This window comes from Spermophilus citellus (assembly GCF_964194105.1).
Source record: "Spermophilus citellus genome assembly, chromosome: 4".
NCBI lineage: Eukaryota > Metazoa > Chordata > Mammalia > Rodentia > Sciuridae > Spermophilus > Spermophilus citellus.
Genome location: NC_138185.1, coordinates 196,550,171 through 196,572,185, shown reverse-complemented (window position 1 = coordinate 196,572,185; position 22,015 = coordinate 196,550,171). Strand labels below are relative to the sequence as shown.

General features: G+C 36.6%; 1 protein-coding gene across 14 annotated transcripts in view; it reads right to left on the bottom strand.

The window, feature by feature from the left end:
• SIPA1L1 (signal induced proliferation associated 1 like 1) overlaps positions 1-22,015 on the bottom strand; it is a 372,348-nt gene that overhangs the window by 295,644 nt on the left and 54,689 nt on the right. The gene's annotated exons all lie outside the window — the stretch shown is intronic.

Sequence of the window (22,015 nt, the reverse complement as noted above, 5' to 3'; positions counted from 1 at the left end):
CATTGGCCTTAACATCCCTTCAATGTCTGTCATCCAGTGTTGACCCCCACCTTCAGAAAGCTGGGGAGCTGATGCCAACTTCAAGATCATTTCTGAAATCAGTGAACTTATGTGGAATCAATCATTACTTGATTACAAAGAAGACCAACAAAACTTAGCATCCCAAGAGTGTCAGTTATCTAAACAAGGTATATTGTTCAGAGTTATTGCTGATGTGTGAACACTAATTTTCAAACACGGAAACATACAGATGAAACTTGGAGGATTTGTATTTTTATGAGGCAATTGAAGTATAAAGGAGAATATTAATGCAAAAGAACCTGCTATAATTCTTACTGATGAGTTTGAAAACTTAATTTTATATACATAAATAGTTCAGAACTTTCAAATACTAACTAAATTGAAAAATAATAACCTTCAGCAAATTAATCTAAAGAACTGCAATTAAATTTTAGATATTTTAATTCCACTTAGGCCATAAGCCTTTGGGGTAGGGGGATCCATGTAGGAATTTGTCATACCTTATAAGGATCAATTAAAAGCAAACAAACTGTGCCACCTCATACACTAGAAACACTGTCACATGCATATATAAGTCATACAAACAGATGAAAAAGTATGTTTTGTGATTATAAAAGGGTGCCTGAGGAAAACTAAGTCTGAACATTGCACTTAGCAAATAATGTCAATAAAGCACAAATTGGAAAGCAAGTAGTTTAATCTGCTGGACCCAACAGCAAGGACAAGGAAAGGATGTGGGTGTTGGAAGGCTGGAACCACAAAGTTTTTTTAACCACCTGCTAAAAGGATTAGACTAGCAGGCAATGAGGAACTATACCAAAATGTTTATTAGGGATCATCACAGTTATGTGTGTACATATACATGCACAAACACATATATTTTATTTGTCCCAAAAAAACTTCTACACTTTTGTGAAAAAAAAGTCTAAGAGAGGAAAGCCGCTAAATAAAGAAACAGCAGAAATCAGGCTGCAGCTTGTCTAAGTAAGAAAATGCACCACCTTAAAATGAATAACTACACCATTCTCAAAAACAATAGTTCTCTCAAGGTTACATTTAACTGAACTTTGAAGTTATTAAAGATCATTTTCAACACAGTCAGAAACTATCCATTAGTCACACAGGGACCAAAAAGCAACGCAGCTCTAAATGGGGACTTTGATATTTGTGGTTGTAGTTTACCTTTAAAATCTGTTGGAAAATAATTTAGTCAAAAGATAATATGCAGAAAAAAAACATTCCACAAGTGGACTCACTCAAAATTCTTCATCTGAAGAGCATTTACACAACAGAATCTAATTTGAATGCTCCTGTTAATGAGTTTTAGCATTAACATCATTATATCACATTTTTAAGTACAGTAAATCTTTTTAAATGACACATGTAACGTAAGGTGGTAACTTGTACTTACAAAGCAATACAAAATTATGCATTCACAATGTTATTAGGGTTAATGCCAAATACAAGAGCTAAGAAGATAATAATTTTTTTTTAAATCTTATACCATTTTTAACCATACTGCCTTCATAATACTTGAAACTAAAATAACTGGTCACTTAAACCAAATTTATTGGTGGAACATGCAAGTTTCTAAAGATTAACAAACTAATCTTGAACTGAGAAAAAACACACAAACCCAAGTCCATAATTCAAAGTACAAACGTAAATGAGCAAACGAGACAACCATTGCTCAGAGGCATAGTAATTAGGTTAAAAGGAGTGGGGCAAAAGAAACTAACACTTCCCCCCATCCTACACATGTCAGGAAAGAACTGAGCTACATCTCCAGCCCTTCTCATTTTTTTATTTTGAGACAGGGTCTCCCTAAATTACCCTGGCTGACCTCAAACTTAGGATCTTCCTGTATGAGCCTCCTGAGTAGCTGAGATTAAATGCATGCACCACCACATATAGCTAGTTAATGGATATATTTTAATAATGCTGCTCTGACCCAAGTATTCTGGAGAAGATACTGACACTTTAGAAAAGAGAGAATAAATAGGCTAGGTGTGGCTCAGTGGTAGAGCGTTTGCCTAGCACGTGTGAGGCACTGGGTTCAATCCTCAGGACCACATAAAAGTAAATAAAATAAAGAAAGAGGAAATAAGAAATATTCTCACACCACTATGTCCTGTGGGGAGCCATTCTGACACGTGATTGGGTGACTCCCGTTAAGGGCCTGAGGCACTCTGGCTGTGTCGGAGTTATCCCGACCCTTTCCTGATGAGAGAGCCCATCCGTGTGGGGGTGTGCGTAACCACTGACCCTGGAGACCCAATCACTGACCCTGACCTTGGAGTACAGCCCCCCCTCAACCTTCATTGGATGGAATTCTCCCCTGAATCTCTTGTTTCCCCCAAATAAAAGGCTGATCCCCGGCGTGTTCGCTCTCTCTCTCTCCTGCTAGCCCAGAGTAATCCTCGCTGCCCTGCTGAGCGGCTGGAGGCAGGGAAACAGGGAGACCGAGCCGTCTCGGACCTAGCATTAAAATAAGGTACTGTCTGTGTGTTTTATTTTGATCTCTTCTAACTAACTGAATGCCAGAACCTCATTAATGAAACCACTGCGCAGGCCGCGTGGTAGAATGTCCCTTATGTAAGGAGAAGGATATCACAGTGAAATGGAAAAATCAGGGCTCTAGTTTCAGACCTGGACGGAAAGACAATCAGACTTACATTCCTTGGATAGGTTACCACTCTGTGACTGAAATGTGCACACTCATTTCTTAATCTTGAAGTTGTGCAAAGCCTTATCTAAAATAATAGAGTACCTAGCAAACACCTGGCACATAATTAGTACTTAATTAATACAAATTCTTCCATGTACTAAGTCAGAGAAACAACCCAGTGCACTGACACAGTCTTGGTCTTAAAGATGAAGTTCAAGGAGGGGTCATCAGAGGGAGGTATCTCTGTGTAATCCACAGTGGGACCAGCTCTTGAGTCATCTTTAACCACTGATCCAAAGGCCCCAGTCAACACACTATGTTAGAGGCACCAGCAATCACAGGATAATCCTGTGTAAACTCACAGAGGCTGATCACTGTTCATCCAATGAAACACAAAACAACCACCAGTATGGGCTATGTACTTGACAATAGCACACTCCCCAAAATGGTACACATTTTTCTTGCTAATAAGTCAAAGCTAGTTTCTTGATAGTATTTGAAGTGTATTTTATCGACCTAATGAAATTATGGATCATCAAGGATATTCCTTAAAGAAAAACTTCTGAAGAGCCCTCTCTAGATTTTACAGCAAAAAAACAAGACAACCACAGATATGGCTATAATTATACCCATATACATTTTCTCATACTTCAATAGCAAACACAAAACAGTCCAATTATAAAACATGACCAAAACCTCCAAACTTCTTATTCACAATCAAAAGAGTAAAAAGAATTTCTGAACAAGCTTTAATTCAGTTTCTTCAAGTTAATAGTAAAATTAATCACACAAATTATTTTAATTATCTTTCTCCTTACTGCTTATTCATCAGGTGAAATCAATAGCAGGTCACCTTAAATTTATCTGTACAGGGTGATATGAACACATTATTCAACTATAAACTTCAGGAATATCCCAAATGCTTTTTGCAATATGAATCCATTTCACTTAATTCAAACAGGATTCTTTTGGATGAGGTCATTTTATTCACTGCTAATTTTAAATGAACATTTCACAAAGGATGTACGTCACCAGAAGACTAGAAAATAGAAGAGTTCTGGGCAGAAGAAGATAGTCAAACCAAAGAAAGTTTCTCAAGCAAGATGGTTTTTTTCTCATAAACAAAAATCTGAATATCATCCACCAAGTCCAGAAAGAACAATGATGGAAGGAGAGACTAATAAGATACAATATCCTGAAAACTTTTTGTCCCTATCTACAAAATAATAGTAACGGGAGTTCCAGTTATTTGGAAATGAACACTTCCATTTGAATGGAGGAACTAACTAAAGCTAGGGTAGTAGGGGAACACATTCAATTTTGATCAAAATTGTCCAGAAACTATGAGAAAAAGGATTAGTGTCCAGTAGAACAACTCCCTGAAGAGATCTAGGATGATACGTTGGCAGCTGACAAAGAACAAAACTTGGGCAGCAAGTCTTCAACCCACATACAGGAGTATCTGATCAGTTTCCACGCTTCACCCGCCTTGGCCAGTTCTGATATCTGATACCCTATCACACCAGGAAGGTTTAAGAAGACACAATGCTGCCCCAGTAATCAACCCAGTGGGGAACAAGATGTGCTTATTTCACTATAGAATACTTATCTGGAAATACATTTCTCATTGCATGTTAACAATTGACTGTCTAGTAGAAAATTCTGTTAAAGCACATCAGATTTCCCAGGGTCTGAGTGGCCCTGGAAACCCAGCCAAATGGTATTGCGGAACTACAAAGTTCTTATTAAAGCAAACTCTGCTGGCATGTGTGTGGTCTGATAACATTTTGTAGATAAGCTTTTGCAGACTATGAGCTACACAGCATTAGAACACAATCTCTGTTAAATTGTTCGGGGTATACATTTGATTTAACTTGGAACATCTCACCCTATGAATTTTCTTCACTCCCAAATCTTTCTATAAATGCTCATCACTTCTTTAACACAATTACCTAAAAAGTGATGATTTTCAATTGTTCTTTTTAGCCTCACTTCACCCTTTGAGTCTTAAAGTGTGTTTCTTCTTGAAAAGGTATTTACAATAATCTGATAATTGTTAAGGAGTTATAAAAGAAGGTAACCTAAAATTCAAAGTAGTCTTGAGAAAACTAGGAATGCCTCATTATATAATGACATCATCACTGTTGGCATTTTTAAAAAAGGAGTCAAGAAAACTTTACTTCTATACTTCTCAAAGGACTTTTTATTTTATTTGTCTATTTTTCAGAAGAGGTCTCACTATGTTGCCCAGTCTGGCTGTGAACTCCTGTGCTAAAGACACCCTCCCTTCTCAGTCTTCCAAGTAGCTGGGACTATTAAGTATGTGCAACTGCACTGGTGATTTCTCAAAGGTTTTAACCAATTGACCAAAAAGTTCAACTAGGCATCCTATGTAAATTCCAAACCAAAAGCCATAGGAATTTTTTTTTAACCAGGGATTGAACCCAGGGGTGCTTAACCACTGAGCACAATATCCCCAACCCTTTTTTTAATACATATTATATTTACAGAGAAGGTCTCACTGAGTTGCTTAAGGCCTCAGTAAATTGCTGAGGCTGGCTTTGAATTCACAATTCTCCTGCCTCAGCCTCCTGAACCACTGGGATTATATGCATGTGCCACCACACCTAGCTATAGGAAATTATAACTCTGGTAAAGCAAATGATAATTACATTCATTCCCTCAAAAATTATTGAATGTGCTATTTATTGAATGTTTTTAGTAACTAAAAAGCCAAAAAGAATAAACTGTCTTCAAAGATTTTATAGTCTAGAAGAAGCAAGCTAAACAACTAAATAATTTTAATAGTACTAAACCAGACATATATGCCATGAAGTAACTAACTCCAGAAATCCAGAAAAAATACCTGTTAACTTCTAAGCTATAAGAATTTATTCAGCAATAGAGAGTATTTGAGGTGAAGAAATGGGCAGAACCCTGAAGGACAAGAATTCACATCATGAAGAATTCTTCCATACCATAGGAACAAACAAGTGTCGCTAAGAGAAAGTGATGAAAGAGAAGTCAGTGGTGAAGGAAGAAGCCACGTGAAGAAGGGCCTTCTGCCATCTTAACAGTGCTCGGACTTCCTTCTACGGGTAGAGAGAACTTGAGTGTCTGCCTGCAGTGAAGCCTGAACACCAGGTATCTTTCTCTGGGATCCTTAGGCCTCTTTTGTGGAAGGCCATCCTCGCAAGTGATCTGAGTTACCTCCCTGGCTGGGTGAGAGGCGCTTAAACACAGCAGTGTTAAAAAGCATTCCCCACCCTTTCCCAGGTCCGAGGGCTTGTCCGTGCAGAGGCGTGCCTGGCCATTCACCTGAAGACCCAATCGCCAGCCCTGACCTTGAGATGCTGCCCCCCTTAACCTTCATTAGATGGAATTTTCCCTTGAATTTTTTGTTCCCCAATAAAAGCTCACCCCCTGGCATGCTCTCCCTCTCTCCCTAGTCTCTGCTGTAAACCTCGCCACCACATTAGGTGGCTGGAGGCGGGAGCTAGGAGAAGCCGTCTCGGAGCTGGGGTTAAAGGTAATAAGAGTCTGTCTCTTTAATTTAAAACTCACTAGCAATTTCTTATGCATCGAAGCTCGCGCTGGTCGCCTGACAGACTCTCTGACCTTCTCTTGCCTGAAAGGTTGAGATTAGAGGGATCACAGGAAGAATAATGAATGGATACTCTTCATCCACACAAAGGCTATAAATAATCCTCAGAGTCCTCTGGGTATCCATCTGATATCCATTGGCTTCAGGACTCTTAAAAAGCCAGAAACTCCAGGAACCTAGAATGGAAAGGGAACCAGTGGCTCTGGCTCACTTTCCAACTATTTGCAGGAATCCTTCCAATACACTTGGACTATACATACCGCCACACAGTGGACAACGAAAATGCTTTTCCTATGTCTCCTTTTCCTCAGAATCACTTGCTACAGTGTTCTTAGCTAGGTATCACTCAAAATCTTTTCTAAAACATTCTCCACCATGGTTGGAATGTACATATCTTTGGAATGTACTCTAGTTCATCAGAGGTCGAAGGAAAGTACCCCAATGCTCTCCAAACACAGAAGAGCCCTGCAGGGACATTAGGCTCACTGAGTAGAACATTGTACTTCTTGGTTGAATTAATTTTACAGAAGCCCAAGACCTGAACCACTTTAAATCGGAATTAAAAGAAGCACCTGGTCCTTGTTCCTTTGAGTGCTCTCAAAAGCACCATTTGCCTCTCCATCAATCTCTTACCACAGTCATAATATTTGTTTGTGTAATTGAATAATATTTGCATCTCCCCAGTCACAAACCAATAATACTAGTTGCAGACACTACAAATGCTTTTTGTTTTTAATTTCCTTTTCCTCATCACTATATTTTGAGGTCTTAGTATAATGCCCACTTAAAGGAAGAATTCAGTAATATTAGATGAAAAATTAGATATTTACATAAAAAATTACATGAAGCAATCAATACATTATCAATGTTATAGCACCAATAAAACAAACACGCTATGGAACCCTCTAAGAGGAAAGGTATGGGGGACAGGCATCCCATCAGAGACCTCAATGATGTTTCAACTAAATACTAAAACCAAAGAAAATAGCGGGGCACCAAAACCAAAATGGAAACCATGCACAGACAACTGCATATAATATTAATAAACATGATTCAAAACAGCATAAAATACGGAGAAATGCATAGTTTCCAGATAGTTAAACCCATAACTCACTGAGCCATGTCAAACAGACTCCTTGTAGAGCTTATCTTTCTTTCTTCTTTGTGTGTGTGGTAGGGGGCGGGGGTGGTAACAAGGACTGAATCTAGGGCATCCTGCATATCAGGCAAGCACTGTGCTGAATCCCCTGCCATGCCATGCCATGCTACACCATGCCAGTGCAAGACAGTGGGTGGTTAAGTTTCCCAGGTTAACTTTCAACTCGTAATCCTTCTGCATCAGCCTTCCAAGCAACTAGAATATTAAAGATGTATACCACTGTTCCTGGCTTTCTTTATTCTTACAGGCCCTGAGCTTTGGCCTACCCTGTTCCTCTTCTTTTCAGCTACCACCATCTACCCAACCTCTTCTTCCAGCTATCACCATATACACAACTACTAGTTGTCTGAGGCCTGTTCTCTCAGGACTTCCTGCAAGAAGCCAACCCAAGACTTCCTGTCTGTGAAACAATGTTTGTCTGAATACCATCAATATACAAGTAAGGCAATTTTTTTAAAAAATGACACACTGATTACAGAATGTAGAAGTCTCAGAAAGCTATTCAACAAGAATGTGAAGCCTGGCTGCGATACAGGTAGCACTGGGAGATTTAAAACAAATGAGTTTGGGCAGCTTTAACATCCTAAAACTCCACAGGTGATTCTGGAGTTCAGCCAGGGTTGAGAAACACTGTCACCATGTAGCTTAATGTACTCAAACTTCCACTGCTTTCTGAAGGAAGGACCACAGCGCATCACCCCATCAAAAAGATTCTAAGTTACCATATTAGGATTTAAAAAAAAAAAAAAAAAAAAAAAGCTAGTGTGATTTTCAGGCCACCAAAAGTGCCTTAAAATCTGGAATTTGGCAACAAAGGGGTTAAATTTCAGTTACTTTAGAATTACATTTACATGCTTTCACAACATTCCTCACACCATGAAAAGAAGAGCTAAAATATGTGTAGGAGCTGCTCATTCTTAAATCCCTAGTGCAGCCGGTAGATAATGTATTTATGTGGTTTTGTACATAATTCCTTATGACTGAGTTCCCAAATATGCAAGATAAACTGAAATTAAATTCTTTGCTTACAACTTGGATCAATTCAAATCTAGGCATGGATTCTGCAATGACAAAGACCTTGCATTACTTTTTCAAGTTTGTGGTGCATTCCCCAAAATGAGTATTACTGAACAAAATATTTTACAATATCTACTGACTTAGGGAAAGCTTAAAACTATATTTTAAGCTTGTCTTTTTCTCAATAAATGCCATTTTCTGAAAACTAGAGTTATTTCTCACAAATTCAAATACTTGAGCACTTGTATCAAGTTTGTGCTATGTACTGATAACTCAATTAACACACCTTGCTCTGCAGAGGAATCTCTCTTGGTTTCAACCAAAAGGATGCTAAATTGCAGTGTTTTCGTATCATACTGATACTCTAGGAATTAATTTTGATTCATCTTTAGCCTTTTAACCATAGCAAATTGAATCAGACCAAAAGAATCATTTTGAATTTTTTTAAAAAATAATTTTTAGTTGGAGATGACCATAATATCTTTATTTTATTTATTTCTATATGATGCTGAGGATCAAACCAGTGCCTCACACATGCTAGGTGAGCACTCCACCACTGAGCCACAACCCCAGCTCCTTTTTTGAATTTTTATTTAAATGTAAAGCACAAGGGCTGGAATTATAGATCAGTGGTAGGGCATGTGCCTAGCATGCATGAGGCACTGAGTTTGATCCTCAGCATTGCATAAAAATAAATAAATAAAATAAAGGTATTGGGCCCATCTACAATTTTTTAAAAAGTTAAATATTAAGCACAATAAAACCAATCATCTTAATGGCTCAAGAAATAAGAAAGCTGTAGAATCCAATAACTGAAGCACTAAAAGTTAAACTGGTTAAGTAGTTCCCTTATGTGTAAGAAACAAGACGTTGTCGCACATACCAGACAGAATTCATGACAAATCCCTGCAAGAGAGCCACTACTCAGAGGTGAAATGGTTACAGAGAAGCACATGTGCATACCTTCTCACAAGTTTTTTCTATTTACCAAACTTTTCTGAACTTTCTGTAATTCTTAAGATCCAAGGACCACTTCTGGCTTCCTTAGCTATTTTGAAAGTAACTCTGTGTTAACAATAATTATTCAGTCTATCTATTAATATCTGTCCATATGTAAGAGCCACATACTGTCCACAGGAAAGAGGACCACAGCCAAGTGAAACAAATGAGAAGATACACAGTAGTGAAAAGAAAGTACCAGACTGGAAGTCCAAAGACTCACATTTGCATCCCGCTTAACCACACCCTCAACCTAGCTAAACCTCAGCTATTGCACCTATAGACTAAGGACAGCACACCTTGACCTATCTAAACCAGTGTCCTTGGAGTTAGATAAGACATTTAGAAACAAGTTTAAATTAAAAATGTAAAATATATTCAGCCACTGTTTACTTAGGAACCACTAGCTCACTCTAAAACAAAATAGCATTCCTTTCTTCATTCACCTTTGAAGTCATACCATTTTCTTCTTCCCTTCTTTCCTTTCCTCCTTCTCTCCCTATTCTTCCTTCCTTCAGCGACTGAGACATGCTGTAAATATACACTAGATTTTGAAGACTTAAAATGAACAAAAGAATGTGAAATATCTATATATTTTTATATTGATTACATATAAAGATGACAATGTTTTAGATATACAGAATTCAATAAAAGATATTATTAACAATAATTTCACTTCTTTTTACTTTCTCTTAATATAGCAACTAGAAAATTAAAACTATATAGAGGCTCACATTCCATTTCTACTGGACAGTGCTATTTTAGACCCTGGGAATTTAACATGGAACAAGACTAAGCCCCGACACTGTCATAGAGTTTAAGTGTCACCATCTACAGTATTAAATTCTTTGGTAATCAGTAGTGAAGGAAACTAAAAACCAGCCACAGTATATAGAAAATACTCTGGGGTGGGGCCCATACCCACACCTACTTCTCTTTAGTTCTTCACAGAATAATCAGGAGCTATGACCTTGACCATATTGAGGAAGACTGAGTCTTCCCTGCTGGGGAAGAACAGGGCCAATTTTAATCATAACTTCTTAGGAAGGAAGCCTTTAATTTGAGACACAGGTAGTTTCAAGGCATCATTTTTTAGTACTTGGGGTTGCACCTAAGACAGTTTAAAAGATTGTTGGAAGATGTTACTTACTTAACAAAGACCCTCTCCTGGATTCCAGCGTACTCCTTTATCATGACAGTCCTTTATCACTCTCCTCCACAAGCCTGATTAACCTGCTTCCCCTCAACACCTTAATTCTCCACAGCACAGTCAGGGTGCTTCTAGATAAAGAGCAAGAAGGTGGATTAAACAACACTGAAAAGTCCCTCCTGACAATCAAGGGAAACTCAAGCCAGGCTGATTACAAAAGACCTGTCAGTTAAATGTGAGGTTACTTTTGGTTTCAAGATTTTAAAGAATTTCTGGAGGGTATTTTAATTCAGACCAAATGGGCCTACTTTTCAGGGCAGTTTACCACCAAAGGGCATCCTGAGCATTTGAATTTCATATTCGTATGTTTAATGACTTACCTTCAGTTCAAACCACAACATGGCAAATGCTTTACTGACCATACATCTGATGACTCAAAGAAATCAATGCTTTGGAGGGACTTTCTATGCTGGAAAAGGCCTGTAGCAGGAAAGCCCAGAGGCCATTCCATGTTGAACCCCACCTCCGTCCAGGGTTCAGGCTGCTCTCAGCTGGGTGTGCCCCATCCCTTATGCCAACTCAAATGTTACACCCCTGTGAGGCCAAGCCCAAAGCCCAGGCTACACTCAAAGCCACAACAATCTCCCTCCTTAAAACTTATAGAAACTCCAATCAGCCAAAGTATCATGGCATAAATTTTATCTCTTTTCCAGGTATTTCAACGGCAACTTCAGAAGAAAGCAGAGAAATAAGTCAGCATGAAATCTGAGAATTCATTGCCCTCCCTTTCACTCTGGTGACATTTTTCATATCTTCACTCAGGAACAAAGATGTGGCCAACACTGGGGACACAAGAAGGACTCAATGAACGAATTCACAGCCTGACTGAGGAAATATACAAGCAAATATTGATGCTATCACCTAATGGACGTTGTATTGAAGGCATAGTACTGGCCAAAGCCATGGGAACCCACAGGAGTGCTCTTCTTCCTGGGTGCCTCAAAACAGCCTCACAGAAAAGGTAACAGACGAATGAAGGAGGAAAAATTCACCAGGTGAAATAGAAAAGGCATTCCAAAGGCAGGAAAAACTGGTATGTTAGGAGAAACGAGAGAATATGTTTAAAACCCTCACAGAAAACAACTTTTAAAAAATACCTTATCCATCCTGGTATTCATAAATGAACCTCCATGTAGCTTTGCTACATTTCCCAGAGTATAGCACAGTGAGTAGAAATGCATGCTCTGGAACCACTGTGGGATCAAATCCTACTATGTAACTTCAGGGAAGTTTCTAAATCTATCTGTACTTCAATGTCTTTATCTGAAAAATAAAGATGATAGTAGTATTTACCTCATATGGGTCATGTGCTATTATTATGAAGAACTAATATAAGCACTTTAGTGCTCTGGGTGTGGCTCAGTGGTAAGCACTTGCCTCCCATGTACAAGTCTCTGGGTTCAATTCCAAGGACCACAAAAAAAAAAAAAAAGCCCTTAAAACAATCATTAGCCTTTTAAGCATTCAACAAACACTAGCTTTATTACTACTACTAATAATAATAATAAATATTTGCTGGACGCTGTAGCAAGTCTGACGTTCCTATGCCCAACACATGCCGGTGCCTCACTCTAAAGAACTCTTCCTTAAGTCCAAACCCTATCCAGTACAGCAATGCTTAAACACCAACCTCCCCAATGTCTCCTACTTCACCATGGAAATGAGCGTTTTTCTCCTTCAGGCTTTCTCCAGACTCCCAGAGTATTCCACTATGCCTCTCTTTGGACACTCTTCTACTATAATTTGGTATTGGATTTTCCCTACAAAGTTTTAACTCGTCTAGAGCAAGAACAGCATCTTGGTCTTCCCCAGAGAACTGACCCACTGTACCTTTCACACATGAGCACTCAGTATTTGCTGCTCAATAAATTAAAACATTCTCCCCTTTAATTAAGAACAGATTAGACCTTTTAAAATTGCTGTAACATCTATCAAGTGATTCTAATAAAATCCCTCACCCTGAGAAAAGCCCAGAGAGTAACTATATAGTTTCATTGCTTGTGAATCCTAAAGAAAAGGGACGAACGACAGCACCAACAGTTGTCACCTCTGGACCAAAGCTGAGTCACCTCTGGACTGCTGCTATACAAACATATTGCTTTCCTTTTCTTCTAATACTCTGAGCAAGTTCTAATGTAAATTTCTGTTACATATTTACAAAAGGTGGGATAAATTCTCCATAAGCAATGTCATTTTCATTGCTCCTCTGGGTTCTAAAGCCTATACTGTCTGGTTACTGCTTTCTAGCCTAGAACAACCCCAAATGTGTGGCTCACCCAATACCAGTGCCAATACCAAACTGCACAGAATCCTTAACTTTTGTGCTCCCTCTCCATAGTAAAAGCCGCTGGAAGAGATTTAGGCCTAGAATCACCATTCACCTCCAACACTGATTTAGCTCAATAATAAAATTATGGCTGAGAATTACTTGATTAAAATACTAAACTAGTTAGCAGAAAGAATTGTTAACCCAGATTGGCCTACTCCTACAAAAGAAACACCGGGACAATCAAGCACACTCAAGGACTTAGAGACAGTTATTTACAATAATGATGACTTTTCTAAAAGAACTTCAAAAATTAAGGTTGACAATAACAGAAAGGATAAAGTAGAATTCAAATAGTGCTGCCCTGTGATTAAATTGAATATGTACATGGAATTATCTCCCAGAGTATCACAATGAATGTTGTGAATTCCAAAAGAGGGAACTGGGCATGGAAGGAAGCAGGGTTGTCATATCAGAAATATATTCAGAGGGCTGGAGCTGTAGCTCAGTGGCAAAGTGCTTGCCTAGCATGTAAGAGGCACTGGGTTCGATCCTCAGGACCACATAAAAATTAACAAATAAAATAAAAGCATTCTGTCCATCTACAACTACAAAAAAAATTTTAAAAATAAAAGAAATATATTCAGAGAGACAGGGGTACTAGGAATAAGCAACCTGACCAGCACACACAAAGTATATCAGAAAACTTTAAAATCATCACACTGCAGTTATCAGCAAAGTATCAAAATCAATAATAATTCAATAATAATGCTACCTCATGATAAAGACTATTTTAAACATCTGTAGGACCAAGAAGATCATAAATAAAGGTAAAGATCAAGAAATGCTTCTAAAACCAAAACCCACATGATTTTTTTAAGGACTAAAGCTATTTATATCTTATGTCAACAAATTTAAAAGATCACAGTTATATTAGTTATATAGCTACAGTTTCTGTTGTTAAAAAAAAAAAATAAGACAGATCTCTAATGTGTGACCACAATTCATTAAAGGGGGAGGAGGAAATTCCAAACTAATTAAATAAGTTATATCAATGAAAGCTTTACACTTTGTCCAAATGCCAACTGTGTTATGCTAGTAACAGCAATTGCTAACATTCCATTTTCCCCTAGATTTTCCAATTAAAGGTAGGAAAACTTCCATTTTCCCTTACTTCTGAAACATACTTTAAGAGGCTTGCATGAGTAGAAGTGTTGCTAAGCTGCTAGTACTTAGATCTATGGTCTCCAAGGGCCATCCATTTCATGCTTGAATATGATGATAACTATATAAGTACTACAGTGATTAAGAGATCAAGCAGGGCTGGATCTAAAAGAACTGAATAGCCATATTATCCTGACTTTACTGGAGATCATTTCTTAGCTAACCAAGGCTCACAGCTATTGCTATCAAAACCATCCCTGATGCTGCACAGATTTTAGATTTGTTCAACTATCCTGTACAGAAAAAAAAAAAAAACCACACCTAACTGACCTGTATCTTATTTCTTAAAGTCCTGTTCTCCTGATACACTAAATGGAGCTGGCATGCCACAGCCAGATGACATCTCAGGACATAATTTCAGTGACAACACAGGCACTTAACAAGAATCTTTGGAAAATATTCCAAAATACCTGGTTGAACATGGAGCAATTTTGAGGTCTGTAAATTCCTGGGCAGCCGTTAAGTAACAGCATTTAGGCAGCTGTCAATCCTACCTTCATGCAGGACTGAATCCTGGGCTAAGAAGGAGTTATGAAACAAAAATTGTTCTTCAAAGCATAGAACAAGTTTTACACCACAAAGAATATTCAGCCAAACTCAACTACCAAAGAACATAAACACAACTCAATTCCTAACTACCCAAGAGTACAACAGTCAGTACATCACCTTATACAGGTTATATTCTACTTTATAACTTTTGAAACACTTTCCTATTATCTCAAAAGGATGATAAGAATGGGGTAGTGTGTATACATGACTCACCCAGATTAAAATAGTAATAACTCAGTGAATCTGAATCCTAGATCAAGGAAATTTCTATTCTATATAATAGGCCTAACCTAATATGTTCATTTTCAAATGAATATACCTGAAATAATATAGTAATAAAAATTCTCATAATACAAAGAATAGTTAATCGGCTATAACAACATTTCATGGGATTGTTAGCTCCACAACAACAAAAACAAAAAAGTGACACTACTATGAAAACTACAAAATTGAAAATGTCTAAATTACTATTTAATGTCTACCAAACCAAGCACAAAGAAAGTAAACATCTTTTTTCTGTTTTTTTGAGGTTTTTTTGGTTTCTTTGGTACTATGGATTGAACCCAGGGACACTTCACCACAGAACTATATCCCAGCCCTTCTTAGTTTTTATTTTGAGACAGAAATAACAATAAAGAACATAAAAATGAGAGAAAAGATAAAAACATATAAGACACATCAACAAAATTTGCGAAAGAGGAAAACCAATGCATAACTGGAAACTGATTTAGCAAACCAGACAAAGCTGAAACCTGTCAAGGACAGTGGGGAGGAGGTCCCCAGGAGAAGCAGGTCTGTTCCTGAGGCACAACTCCAGAACGGCTATGAAACTGAGGTACTAATCAAGGCCAAGGCGTGAGGTTGGAAACTAGGGGGACCAGATCAAAAGGAGACTCCCAATGACAAGGCAGGGTCCATGCTGATTGTGCAAAGGAGAAATACCAGCACCATCACACACACAGAGCTTCTAATTAACTCTTAAGCCAAGAGTATTACCAGAGAAAAAGAACATTTCATTTACATATAAGAAGGACAATTCATCATAAGGACACAGCAATTATGAGTGTGTCTGTGCTCCAAAATACATGAAGCAAAAACAAACATAATTAATAGAAGAAAAGGACAATGAGACACTCATAGAAGATGTCAATATCCCATCTCAGTAAATGATAGATTAGACAAAAAAGAAAATCCATATCTGAACAACACTATCAACTACATTTACCTAACATTCAAAGAAAATCTAACAATAGAGAACATATATTCCTTTTAAATGTCCACAGTACTCTTACCAAGACAGATCAACCACAAATTAAATTAGAAACCAGCAAGGATAGGATATCTAGCTAAATCCCAAATGTATAAATCCCAAATGTATAAATCCCAAATGTATAAATGTATAAATGTATAATGTATAAATGTATAAATGTATATAAATTAAACAATATACCTTTAAGAGACCACTAGTCAAAAGAGGTCAAAAAGAAACTTAGAAAATACTTTGAGCCCAATGTACCTAAATTAAACAATATACCTTTAAGAGATCACTAGTCAAAAGAGGTCAAAAAGAAACTTAGAAAATACTTTGAGCCCAATGGCAACAAAAAGAAAATGCACTGGTCTGAAAGTGTAGCTTAGGGGGTGTTGTGGGATGCAGCTAAAACAAATGCTTAAAGGGAATTTTATAATTTTTAATGTTAAATTTAAAAAAATAAGATTACCACAATCACCTAAGGTTCTTTTTTTTCCCTAAGTTATCAATGGACCTTATTTATATGTGGTACTAAGAATCAAACACAGTTCCTCACACATGCCAGGCAAGTGCTCTGCCACTGAGCAACAACTCCAGCCCCTGCCCTAAGGTTCTTAAGAAACAAGAAACAAAGCATTCAAAAAATTAAAAAATAAAGAAGTCATTGAAATAGCTAATAAACTGACAAGAGAAAAAAATTAACAAAGCCAAAGTCTGGGACTTTAAAATAACCAGAAACACTGATAAGCTTCTGGTAAGACCATTCAAGAAAAAAAGAAAGAAAATATCAATCGTTAATATTAGAAATGAAAAATAAATAGATAAAACAAAAATCCTCTAGAGATCCCACAGATATTTAAGAAGAAAAAATAACTTTATGACAACAAATTCAATTTTTATGAAATGTACAAATTTCTTGAAAAATACAACTTATCAAAATTGACACAAGAAGAGAGATAATCTAAGTAGCCGTATATCTTTTAAAGAAATTGAATCTGTTATCAAACGTATTCCAAAAATGAAAGCTCCAAGTCCAGATGGTTTCACTGATAATTTTTTTTTTGATTATTGGTAAATTCTATCAAGATTCATAAAAGAAATACACCAACATTATACAAACTTTTTCAGGAAATAGAAGGATCACTGCCCAAACCATTTTATAAGGTTATCATAATGCCTATAACAAAACTTGATAGAGATTACAAAAAGTGAAAATTATAGCCCTTATCCCTCACAAATATAGAAACAGAAACTTAACAAAATTTTAGCAAATTAAATACATGATGTAAAAATATACATCATGAGTAAGTAAAGTTTACCCAATGCAAGATTGGTTCAATACTTGAAAATCAACCTAGGTAATACACCACATTAACAAAGAGGAAAACCCTCAGGATCAGTTCAATAGATATAGAAAAGGTATTTGACAAAATACAACTATTCATAATAATTTTTTTAAAAAAAATACCCCACCAATCAGGAAGAATAAAGAACTTCCTGAAACTAATGAACAAGGTGGGGCGGGGACTAAAGCTAACAAAATACTTAAAGGTAAAGAAGAGAATTATTTGCTCCTGAGGTGAAACATAAGGCAAAAATTCTGACTTTATACTCTCTAGTGATTGCAGTAAGGCAAGAAAAATAAATACAAGGTATAAGGATCAGGAAGAAAGAAGAGTACAGATGATATAGTCATTTACATAAAGAACTTTAGAAAAATCTACAAACAATTACTAGAGCTAATAAATAAATTTAGCAAGAATGCAGGACACAAAATTCAGGAAAAAAAATCACGTATGTTCTTACATACTAGTAATTAGAAAAAAATTTGTTTTAAATCTCGCTCATGGGAAAATGAGGATACATACACACAGGTGTATATATTTATATAATACATATACTAATTCTAATACATACACTAGTATACTAATTTATATAAGAAGTATATACACATATATTTAGAGAGAACATTTATTCTAGAAAGGGAGAAGTCCAAGGCCTTCTCCAAGATGATGGCTGTCTCACAATGGCAGCTCTGTGGAAGCCAGAAAGCAAGCAGTCTAGACACAGCTGGATCCGAATCCTGGCACCAAAAGAAAACCAGAGCTGAAGAATATTTTACCATTTGAGATTTAGAATTCCATCAGAAAACTCAAGAGAAAAATGAGTGCTTGATAAGTAGAAAGCTAAGCACTTAAGGACAAAGTACCTTCTCTGAGGAGAAAAGTTAGAGTAAGAGAAAATGATCACTGAATCCTCTGTGACTGCTCTTATCGGTGTTCAAATGATAATTCTGTAGATAAAGAATGCTGACTTAACCAAAATTAGTTGAAATTATCATTGGGAGGATACAGAATGGTAAGTGGAGGGGGCCTACATCCTCATCACCTGTGAAAAGAAATCAAAAGATAATATTTACAGTTGAAAACATAGGTATATTAGCATACACAAGGTCCCGGGTTCAATCTCCAGCACTGCAAAAAGAAAGAAAGAAAATGCAAGCTATAGAAGTTATATTATTTAGTTAGATGGTAGTAAATGCCAGAAGAAACAGGTTTAAAAAAAAAAAAAAACACAGGAAGGCGGCTTAAACATAGTCGCCCCTGGAGAGACGTAGGAAAGGCAGAGCATGGGGCTCTTTTTGTCTCAAGCCTTGTGTTTCAATTTCACTTACTATTTAAACCTGATATCTGATTATTTTGCTAAAACAAAAAACAAATATTTCAAATAAAAATCTATAATGATCACTGTCAAGAAAATACTTTTAATTGCATTTGGTTTCTCTGAAATTTACCATCAAAATCAGTTTGAATAAAACATATGAGAAATGTATTCAATTATAAATATACATTGAAAAGTCAGTCCTTTAACAAATGCATTTAATAAAAGTTAAGATTATAGAAACAGTCCTATATCAAACACATACAATTTTCTTCTAAGTACTGCAAACAGCAAGTAAGCAAGAAAAAAATTTTTTCAAATATACTCATTTTCAAAAAAATACAGAGTATCCCCCACAGGCCCTTCTTCCTACTAGCACAGGCATTCTATTTCAGCTCTTCAGCTATCCAGAGTAGCATTAAGCGTTTTAAATACTATTCAGGAGCTCCAAAGACCTGTTTCTTACATACACCTAGGAGTTGGCCTTGACTGGGCACATTACTAGTAATTTCAAGTAGAATGACTCTCCACTCCACACAGTCCCTACAGGGTGAATTACTTCAGAGGTATTACTTCACCAAAACAGCCTTCAAGTGACAAAAATACCAGGAAGGGATGGAGGAAGGAGAGAAGGAGAAGAAAATACAGTAAAAATGTACCCATTCCCAATATACACTGGTCTAAGAAAACCCTCAAGGGAACTCTACAGTTGTTTTTAAAAGTAGATTCCAGGGTATGAGGCAATTTCTCCCTGAAGATGCATGTGGCCCATGTACTCACTCCTGTGTTTGTGGAGCACAGTCTGTGATTATGCAATTGAACATACAGTCACCTCAGGCCATCCTGTGTTTAAGAAAGAAGTGTTTATGTCCACATCTTGCCAAACAACCATAATACCACTTAACCTCAGTTCAACCACAACTTGAATGAACTTGTTATGGTTGCACTAAAACACAGATACAAAACAAATAGTAGGCTAAGGAATGTGATGTCCACACAAGGATGGAGGAAAAAACTTCTTGCCCAATGCTTCTCAGTCACTGCCACAAATTATACGTGAGTATTCAAATTCCATACACTGAAATTTTTCATGTAGGACATCAACAAAAATATCAGATTGTAAAGTCTGGAAACGCAAGTGAATTCTTCTAAAAGGTAGAGTATCTTAAAAAAAGTAGCCTCACTTAAGGGACAAAGTACAATGCTGTTTCTGGATCTATTTAAGTAACTTATGAATATAAAAATAAGAGAAAAAGATAAAACAGTATTTTTTAAAAATGTATTCCTTAGAGAAGGCTGCCCTAGGTTTGATTTGAATCTACACATACCAGCAGTGACTTAAAGTCACAACCACCCAGTGCTTCCTGGGACCCATCCTGTGTGGTGCCAGACTAACAAGCCCACACAGGAAGGGGAGCCAGCACACTCGTGCTCTCCTGTCAATCACCAAACCTGTATCAGCCAAAAGTATTTCTTAACCTCTTAACAAAATAAGGAGTTCAGCAAGTAAGTCTGAGACTCTACCAATAGATGTGTTTCAGCCATTTACCCACCATATTTCAAGTATAAGACACATTAAAGAAATCGAATAAGGGTCAGGAAGATGACACCACTTAAAACTATTTTATCATTCAAGTGAAATGTGACATAAGCACACACAGAGAATATATGTGAAAGTTCTCTTTGCTGAATTCCAATGACAGTGATCATTTTTGAGAAATAATCAGCCATAGCTCCTGAAAACACTCAATGATGTCTATAATAAAATATGAACAGACATTTCAATGAACCTAGAAAACTCTATGAGATGCCTTGGTGTCACTTTCATCTACGAACCATTTTCACCTTTCATTTGTCATCAATAACCCCTTTCAGAAATGTTTTCCTTATTACTCACAGTACAGGAAAATAGTTCTAGAATTCCACTTGGCAATTCATCTGGATTACCACTGTCAAATGTAATTTCTTCTTCATTATGTTACTAGAGATGACAACTGGTTAAGCCAACTATTTAATCTATACTACTTAACCAGTGAGGAAACAGCACCATTTATCAAGGTTAGTTAATACACAGAACTCAACATCAATTCCTCACTTTTCACTCTCAACCTCCATTCTCATCATTAAGTTCAGCAAGTAGTGTTTGCTTTTATCATCTTATAGTAGTATATTGCTTTTATTATAAATACTTTATACAAAATGAATACTACAGAGAATGGATTCTTCCTGTATCTGTTCAATTATTACTAGTTTTACTTGTTAGTAAAACATATAAATATAAGTAATTTAAAAAGAAACTGTGATGTAGGTGCTGGAATTGTGGCTCATTGGTAGTGTGCTCGTCTGGCATGTGTGAGGCACTGGGTTTGATCCTCAGCACCACATAAAAATAAATAAAATAAAGGTATTTTGTTCACCTACAACTAAAAAAAAATTTTTTAAAGAAACTGTGATACAAAAGATATGAGATACCATCTTTGATCCAGTATAACCTTGGAAATAGTTTAGCATCCCAATTAGAAGCAAGATTTTTGGATCCTATATCCATATCTAAACTTGGGCAAGAGATTTGACCTAAATCTCCATTTCTAAGTGCTTAATTTGGATAATAACATCAATTTCACTGGGTTATTGGGAAGAAGTAAGATCATAGACACTAAACTGTTGGCACAGTGCCTACCATAAGTGGACACTACCATGGTTTGCTGTGGTTATTAAAAGGCAATCATATAGTAATCACACTTAAAGAAATACACTTTTTAAAATATTTTTTAGTTGTCAATGGATCTTTTTATTTTATTTACTTATATGTGGTTACTGAGGATCAAACCTAGGGCCTCATACATGCCAGCAAGTGCTCTACCACTGAGCCACAACTCCAGCCCAAGAGGTACACTTTTTAAATTTCTTTTTTTAGTAATAAATAAATTTCTTTATTTATTTATTTTTATGTGATGCTGAAGATCAAACCCAGTGCCACACTGGGTGAGCACTCTATCACTGAGCCACAACCATAGCCCTAAAGAGGTACACTTAAGCAATACACACAGTCTGTAAAAGTCTATCCAAACAGTGAAATAAGAGTACCATACAAATAAAACCAATAAAACATTCAAAAACTTTATGAAAAAGTTCTCTCAGAAAAAGTCTAGTATGTTTTATAACAATTAAAAAGTCTAAGTTCTCTTCTGCAGATAAAAGGGCTAAGATTTCAGATAGAAGACATTTACTACTTCACTCCCCAATATCTTAGAAACAAAACTGATCTTTTTTTTTATTTTTTATTTTTTGGTATACTTTGTGGACAGGTGATTTTATATATATATATACACACACACACACACACACACACACACACACACATATATGACAGCAGAATGCATTA